This window comes from Antechinus flavipes, chromosome 2 (assembly GCF_016432865.1).
Source record: "Antechinus flavipes isolate AdamAnt ecotype Samford, QLD, Australia chromosome 2, AdamAnt_v2, whole genome shotgun sequence".
Classification (NCBI taxonomy): Eukaryota; Metazoa; Chordata; class Mammalia; order Dasyuromorphia; family Dasyuridae; genus Antechinus; species Antechinus flavipes.
In genome coordinates this window covers 631,372,384-631,381,215 of record NC_067399.1, presented here as the reverse complement: position 1 = coordinate 631,381,215, position 8,832 = coordinate 631,372,384, and the positions used below count along the sequence as shown (strand labels likewise).

The 8,832-nt window shown below is 37.4% G+C and overlaps 1 non-coding gene across 1 annotated transcript; it reads right to left on the bottom strand.

Annotated features, from left to right (window-relative positions):
- Positions 1-8,465: 8,465 nt before the first annotated feature.
- LOC127552554 (U6 spliceosomal RNA) lies at positions 8,466-8,568 on the bottom strand. Its single transcript, XR_007951430.1, has one exon. It is a non-coding gene; the product is annotated as a U6 spliceosomal RNA (small nuclear RNA).
- Between the last annotated feature and the right edge of the window lie 264 nt (positions 8,569-8,832).

Here is an 8,832-nt window from a genome sequence, read left to right as displayed (position 1 = left end):
TCTCAGAGTTGTCTTAATTTGCATTTCTCTGATCAATAATGATTTGGAACACTCTTTCATATGAGTGGTAATAGTTTCAATTTCATCCTCTGAAAATTGTCTGTTCATATCCTTTGACCATTTATCAATTGGAGAATGGCTTGATTTCTTATAAATTTGAGTCAGTTCTCTATATATTTTGGAAATGAGGCCTTTATCAGAACCTTTAACTGTGAAAATGTTTTCCCAGTTTGTTGCTTCCCTTCTAATCTTGTTTGCATTAGTTTTATTTGTACAAAGACTTTTTAATTTGATGTAATCGAAATTTTCTATTTTGTGATCAGTAATGGTCTCTAGTTCATCTTTGGTCACAAATTTCTTTCTCCTCCACAAGTCTGAGAGATAAACTATTCTATGTTCCTCTAATTTATTTATAATCTCGTTCTTTATGCCTAGGTCATAGACCCATTTTGATCTTATCTTGGTATATGGTGTTAAGTGTGGGTCCATGCCTAATTTCTGCCATACTAATTTCCAATTATCCCAGCAGTTTTTATCAAATAATGAATTCTTTTCCCAGAAGTTAGGGGCTTTGGGTTTGTCAAACACTAGATTGCTATAGTTGACTATTCTGTCTTGTGAACCTAGCCTTTTCCACTGATCCACTAATCTATTTCTTAGCCAATACGAAATGGTTTTGGTGACTGCTGCTTTATAATATAATTTTAGATCAGGTACAGCTAGGCCACCTTCATTTGATTTTTTTTTCATTAATTCCCTTGAGATTCTTGACTTTTTATTGTTCCATATGAATTTTGTTGTTATTTTTTCTAGATCAATAAAATATTTTCTTGGAAGTCTGATTGGTATAGCACTAAATAAATAGATTAGTTTAGGGAGTATTGTCATCTTTATTATGTTCGCTCGGCCGATCCAAGAGCACTTAATATTTTTCCAATTATTTAAGTCTGACTTTATTTGTGTGGAGACTTTTTTATAATTTTGCTCAAATAATTCCTGACTTTCCTTTGGTAGATAGATTCCCAAATATTTTATGGTATCAACAGTTATTCTGAATGGAATTTCTCTTTGTATCTCGAAAGAAAATTCTTTAAAGGGTCAATGGCACCTAAATTTCTTGAATAGTCGGAGATTTACATTTACTGCAAAGGGATACCTGCTTTATGGATGTTGAACAGAGAAATCCAGAGATGAGGAGAGGCAGAAAGATCTAAGAAAAATGGATTTAGCTTAGAAGTCAGAAAGTTAGGTCCTTATTGGTCACTGTCTCACTTGGGCCATCAGTTCAGACAAGTCCTGTTCATGTTTCACTTCATTCTTTACTTCCCCTCCATCTTTTCACCCATTGAACTCATACCTTTGGCCCTCTGTGAGTTCTCGAGGTAGGCTTTTTTCTTCATTCTCTGATTCATTTGCACATAGCACTCACCCCGATATATTTGTGTCGTAATCTTCAGTAGTTTGCTGGAATCCTGTGGACTTCCATTTTCACTCGCGTCAGCTGAGGAGCTGAATTCCGTGAGTTCTCTTTCCCGCTGGCTCTGGATTGATGGCTATTTTATGCCCCGGGCGGCGGCAGACACATCGGGAAAGCGGGGGATTCTATGCTGAGGTTCCCACACCCGCCTGGCCTCCCGGCCCCTTCTCCGGGCTCCCCCCTTCCCTGAGCCAGGCATCCTCTCTGCCTGCCCTTGGCAGCTCCACTCAGACACCTTTCACAGAAGCTACAATTTGGCCTTCACTGGGATGGAGAGTCATTACATGCAAAGTAAAAAGGCTGCAGGAAGTGCCCACCTAGCCGTCTGTGTGATGTCTCCGGGCTTTCCCCGGCTCCCCGCCCCACTCCCGGAGTGATGGGTGCAAAACTCGGTTATTGGGGAAGGTTGGCTCGGTGCCAATCACTGCCAAGGTTTGGAATGGCTGGGAATTAGAGCGACGCTCTCCACTTTCAGGCCTTGCCCCCGAGCCACGGGGACAGAACCAATTTATTGGTTTCATTAGGTAATGCGCAGGCATTTGAATTGCAGTGCAAAGGTCTGCCAGTGATGGAAAGACATGCGCTGGCTTGATACTAGACACGCTCTTTTTTCCTTTGCTTCTGCATAGTCGAGAGTGTATGAGGGAGAAATGCTCAGATGGGGACGGCTGAAATGGCGTTCGTGTGTTTTCACCCAAACGATCCTCTGCCTGCTCTTTCTTTACCTCGCCTCCATCCTGGTTGCCATGTCTCTGCCAAACGTTTTTGTTTTTGTTTTTGTTTTCTGAAATCATCCTGCTGATCATTTCTTACAGAACAAAAATATTCCATGACATTCATATATCACAATTGTTATTGCCTTTCAGTACTTTCCTAATTGGCCTCCCTGCTTTGATTCAACTTAATTCAATTCGATAAATATTTAATAAGCACCTGGTATATTCTAGGCACTGGATATAGAAAGGCAAAATGAAAACTGTCCCCTGCCCTCAAGGAGGTTATGCTCTACAAGATATAACCTTCAGTTTCTTCTCCCTCTAGTGTATAGGGACCCAGGAAAATTCACCCATCTTCCTTCCTTCCCTTCCTTCCTTCCTTCTTTTTTTTTCTTTTTCTTTTTCTTTTCTTTTTTTTTTCTTTTTTCTTTTTCTTTTTTTTTTTTTTGCAATTGGTTTACCCAGGTCACACAGAGGCCATAATGAACTCAGGTTCTCCTGACTCCAAGGTTGGTATCCTTTTACTGTATTATCTAACTGCCCCTTGGATTAGTTTTTGATCGTATTATACTACACAAAAATATGGATTCCTATTGCTGACAAGATTAGGTCATAACTCTCTGACTTGGCTTCCAGGGCTCTCTGTGATCTGGTTTCAATCTCTCTTTCCAACCTCACGTGCCACTACTTTCCCATATGGATTTTCTGTGTCAGTCAAATAGGTTTATTCCTTGTTCTCTGAACATATCTTGTATTTTCACACCATTTCTTTCCTCCAAACTGATATAGTATTCTAATTATATCAGCAACATGTTGACTGCAAACTATACTAGTCAAGTACATTGGTTTTCCCTTGGAAGTGAAGCCAAGGAACACTTCGGCAGGAAGCACGAACTTTCTAATAGTTAAATTGACTTTTATTCAGCAAAGGACATAAATTTTAGGAACAAAGAGCCATTTTGTATTCATTTGGCCATCTTTGGGTCTCTAAGATACTTGAGGGCATAGCTGTCACTGGAACTTTTGATGACAGAGACAAATGGAAGGAGGGAGAAACAGCCAGCCAGCCAGCCAGAGACAGAGACAGAGTGTGTGTAGGTTATAGTAATAGTATCTGCCTGTTAAGGAAGTTGTGAGAAGCAGATGGGATAATATATGCAAGGTGTTTTGCGTTGAAGTGTTATATGAATGTTGAGCAAGATATTATAAAAATTATTATTAAATGCATTTGAGAATAGCAAAGTGCTTTGTGGGACCTGCAGAAGGTCATTTTTCAACCAAGGAAATTAGGTTCCACTTCATGGAAGTGATATTTAATAGACCCTTAAAGGATAGGTAGAATTTCAACTGGCAAAGAAGGGAGACATATCAAAATTAGAGAATAAAGTTGTTCTGAGAGTAGATCAGTTTGTCTGAATTCTAGAATGCAAAAAGAGAGGATATATGATATGGTCTGAAAGGAAGGAAAGCACCAAGTTGTGCAGGTCCCTGACCATCAGGCAGAGGACTATGAACCTTGATCAATAGGCAATCAGGAGTCACTGATGACTTTTAAGAAGAATAATGATAGGACAAGACCTATGAATAAGTATTATAGATTACACATAGAGGCCCTTCATTCTAACTCCCTTATTTTATAGGTAAGAAGACAAATCCTGAAGGGGCTAATGACTTATCTCTGGACATACAAGTTGTAAGTAGCAGATCTTCTATTTGAACTCACATTCCGTGACCTCAAACCTAGTTCTACTGTACTTTGACCTGTACAATATGGCCTTCTAAGAACAAAAGGTCACGAATTTCAAGGGAATTAAGGGGAAAAAATGCCAATGAAGGTGGTCTAGCTGTCCCAGACCTAAAACTGTATTGGCCATCAAAACCACTTGGTACTGGCTAAGAAATAGAGTAGTCTCAGATATTTAGAATTTAAGATAATGGTGTAACATTACAGACATTTTCCATGGGAGGTATTTAGACATCTTGTCATACTGGCATTCAGAAGAGAGATCAGGATTGGGAAGACACCGATGTACAGATGACTGTTAAAACTGTGAGTCTAAAGATTTCTGAGGAAGGAAAAGATGGTCAAGGATAGTAGGAATTAGAAGGGAAGCAATAAACTGGGAAAAAATGTTATATTCAAAAGTTCTGATAAAGACCTCATTTCTAAAATCTACAGATAATTGACTCAAATTTATAAGAATTAAAACTATTCTCCAATTAATAAATGGTCAAAGGATATGAACAGACAATTTTCAGATGAAGAAACTGAAACTATTTCTAGTCATATGAAAAGATGCTCCAAATCACTATTGTTCAGAGAAATACAAATTAAGACAACTTTGAGGTACCATTACACATTTCTCAGATTGGCTAAGATGACAGGTAAAGATAATGATGAATGTTGGAGGGGATGTGGGAAAACTAGGACATTAATACACTGTTGATGGTATTGGGAACAGATCCAACCATACAATGGAGAGCAATTTTGAACTATGCTCAAACGGTTATCAAACTGTGCATACCCTTTGATCCAATAGTGTTTCTACTGGGCTTATATCCCAAAGAGATCTTAAAGGAGGGAAAGGGATTCAAATGGACGAAAATGTTTGTGGCATCCCTGTTTGTAGTGTCCAGAAACTGGAAACTGAGTGGATGCCCATCAATTGGAGAATGGCTGAATAAATTGTGATATATGAATGTTATGGAATATTTTTGTTCTGTAAGAAATGATCAGCAGGATGATTTCAGAAAGGCCTGGAGAGACTTACATGAACTGATGCTGAGTGAAATGAGCAGAATCAGAACATCATTGTACACGGCAACATCAATATACAATGATCAATTCTGATGAATATGACTTTCCAACAATGAGATGACTGATTCCAGTTCCAATGATCTTGTAATGAAGAAATCCATCTACACCCAGAGAGAGGACCGTGGGAACTTAGGGTAGATCACAACATAGCATTTTCACTTCTTTTGTTGTTGTTTGCTTGAATTTTATTTTCTTTCTCATTTTTTTCCTTTTTGATCTGATTTTTCTTGTGTAGCAAGATGCATGCCTATATTGGATTTACATGCATTTTTAAAAACCATATTTAACATATATTAGAGTGCTTGCTATGTAGAGGTGAGGGTGGGGGGAAAGGGCCAAAATTGGAGCACAAGGTTTTGTTAAGAGTCAATGGTGAAAAATTATCCATGCATATCTTTTGAAAATAAAAAGCTTCAATTAAAAAGATGATCTCCTAGATAGTGCTGGTTGCTCTATGAAAGATGGTTTGTAAAGGAGAAGGGGTAGATGTGGGAGGACCTGTTGGAAGGTTGTTGTTATGCTGCAGGTGGGAGATAATGGAAGCCTATGGCATGGTGATATCCATAGGAAAAAAAGTGAGGAGATGAATTCAAGAGATGCTGCTTAGGAAGAAATTGATAGACTTTGATAACTGATTGAATACTAGAGATCTGAGAGAAGGAAGATTTATTTAAACCTTAAATCATTTTATAAATGTTATCTATTATCATTATTATTATTTTCTATCTGTGGCACTTTCATTCACTTTATCTACTACATTCATGATCAGGAAAGAAAGAAAGGAAACAAGAGGATACTATGTATCGGGTAAGAATATTAAGCACTTTAGAAATGTTATCTTATTTGGTTCTCAGAACCCTGTTAGGAAGATGTTATTATTATCATCCACTTTTTGTAAATGAGGAAACTGAGGCTGAGATTTATTCATGGTTTCACAACTAACAAGTGCCAGAGGCAGGAATGAAACTCATTTCCTCTTCACTGCAAGTCTATTACTCTCTCCATCATTTCACTTCACTGCTAGTGGGAATTTGTGGAGATAGATAAATTAAATTCGAGATATTTAGAATTTAAGATAATAGTGTAATATTACCGTTTCCATGTTACATTGTTCCATTGTTACATTAACACTACACTTTCCATGGCAGGTACTTAAACATTTTGTCATACTGGAGTTCAGAAGAGAGATCAAAATTGGGGAGACACTGATGTACAGATGACTGTTGAAACTGAGTTTAAAAAAGATTTCCAAAGGAAGGAAAAGATGGCCAAGGATAGTAGGCTTCAGGAATGGTGCCATCAAGAATCTGGGAAGAGGATGTTCCAAGTTAGACACAGTGAGGAAGAGATTAGAATCAGAAAGAGACCCAGGAAAGTATGGTACCCTAAGTTATTAGAAAAGAGTGTACATTTAGGGAGATGTTCATCATTATTAAATGCAAGAGATATGTCACAGAAAATGATTTACAAAAAAAGACTGTTGCCTTTAACAATTAGGTTATTGGTTAACTTTGGGAACCTTTGGCAGAAGGTGTTGTAGAAGTCCAAGTGGAAAAAGTGGTGAAAGAATGGGTGATGAGGAAGTAGAAACATTGGGTGTTGACAACTTTTTCAATAAGTTTAATAAGAAAGAAGAAAAGAAAGATGGTATGGTGACTGGATACATTAAAATGATCAAGGGAAAGCTTCAAGATATTTTATTTTAGGGATGACGTTATTAAACTGTGTTTGTAAGTATATGTGAAGGATACAGGAGAAAGGAAGGAGAGAAGGTGTGGAGGATGAATGATCAGTGATTAATAAAAGGGTAAACTCCTGGAAAAGATGGAAGGGTATGAGATCATTGGCAGAAATAGAAGTGTTATCTTTGACAAAGAGATTGATCACCTTTTGATCAGAAATTAAGATAGAACAATGAATATTGGGGAAAGGTTGAGGTGAGGCTGTGGAAAATGAAGAAATTCAGCTTTTTTTTTCCTATAAAATAGGACACAAAGAAATATGATGAGAAAAAAGAGAAGAGCTTAAAAGGAAAAAGATATAAGGGACTATTGAAGAAAGGAAGTTTGGAACAGATGCTATTGAGATTATTATAGTCAAGTAAAGAAAAATAAAAGGATTTACAGCAGTGAGGGCCCAGTTGAGAATGGATAATATATATTTGTAATGGACCCTGTCAGCACACTTGTCTGACTTATTCTAGTAACAAAGGAGTAGGAGTGGTGACCCAAGCTAGAATAAAAGCTGCGTGTGAACTATGGTAGGAAAAGGAAGTAAAGGAAGATACTATACAGTTGAACTGTTTAATATGGTTGAACTAATTAACCATAGGGTCAAAACTGTGAAGGAAAATTGCACCTGAGGGTGCAATAAATCAGTCTGAGCACTGTAATCTTGATTCTTCTTGTGTCCATGAAGAAGAAATTTACTCATAGTTGACAATGAAAACTGGTTAAACTTTGGGTGAATAATTCTTAACTTCCAAAGGATCTCAGGGCCACTTCTATTCCTAACCAGGAAGAACAGTACTTTCAGCTTAGAGACTGAATTTCTTAGACTCCATTTATAACAACTCTTGAGGAAAACATTGGCTTAGAGAATCTCCACAGGTAACAAGTCAAACGCCAGTTCTTGTACAGGAAGTGCCATTTGTGATCTCTTATGCACACAGCATTAACTTTTGCTTTTTCTTCCCAAAGGTCAATTGGTAGAACTGACTTTTAGGGCACAAGGCTTTGTGAAACTATCTGATCTTCTGGTGGACACATCATTTGGCACTTCCATCATTAATGAATTTTTATAGCCATTGCCATGTTTATCATAAAAATGACCACTTCCAAGATCAAATGATTAATGTAGGACCAAAAAAAGATAGTTATATTTGAGAGAGAGTTTTTTAGAAATCATAGAGAGGAAAGGATTGTTTGAGGTAATTTATTCCAACCTAATCATGTAGTTGAGTAAACTCAAGTACTGAGACATGATTTTCTCAATATTACACAGAAGTGGAAGCCAGAATTTGAACCATGTTGTTTGACATCATACTTTTCACTGAATTAGGGTTCTCCCTCACTTCCCAAGGGGTAAATTGGGACAAAGCCATTTTCCCTATCACTGGATATCAGGAAGAACATGCAAACCACTTCTGGGAGAGGAAGCTTGGTGATTTAAATCCATTGTGATGTATCTGAGAGTTGCATAGACATGGACAGTCTTCCCAATACAGCAGATGATAACCCATTCATACTATTAGCCCAGACTGCTCTTGCCCCAATCTTTTCATTGACCTATGTGAGGAAGGCTCTATTCATCAAGCTAGAAGCATTCTCTCTAGACTTTTTGATATTGTTTGGATACCAGGACAATACTAAGACTGTATATCTCTTCTTCCTTCTTGCCACATAACTTATCCACATTTCTTCCTGACTATACTTTTTTTTTAATACTTTAATTAAAAAATACAGAATGCTTCATGAATTTGAGTGTTATCCTTGCACAGGGGCTATGCTAATTTTCTTTTTATTATTCCAATTTCAGTATATTTTCTGCTGAAGCAAGCACCAGGCCATACATTTTTCTAATGACATTCTCTATGTTGTTTCTTCCAAGCAATTATTTACAGTGTGGGGCAATCTGCTCATGTCCACCATGTAACTTTCTCTTTGAGTGATCATTCAGTCCCTAAGTACATTCTACCAAGCATTGTCCTAGATCCTGGGAGACAAATGTAAAGTATAAAACAACCTCAACTCATAGGAAGTTTTATTCTACTGGGGAAAACAAGTACATATAAATATATGTAGTACAAATATTAAGTGAAT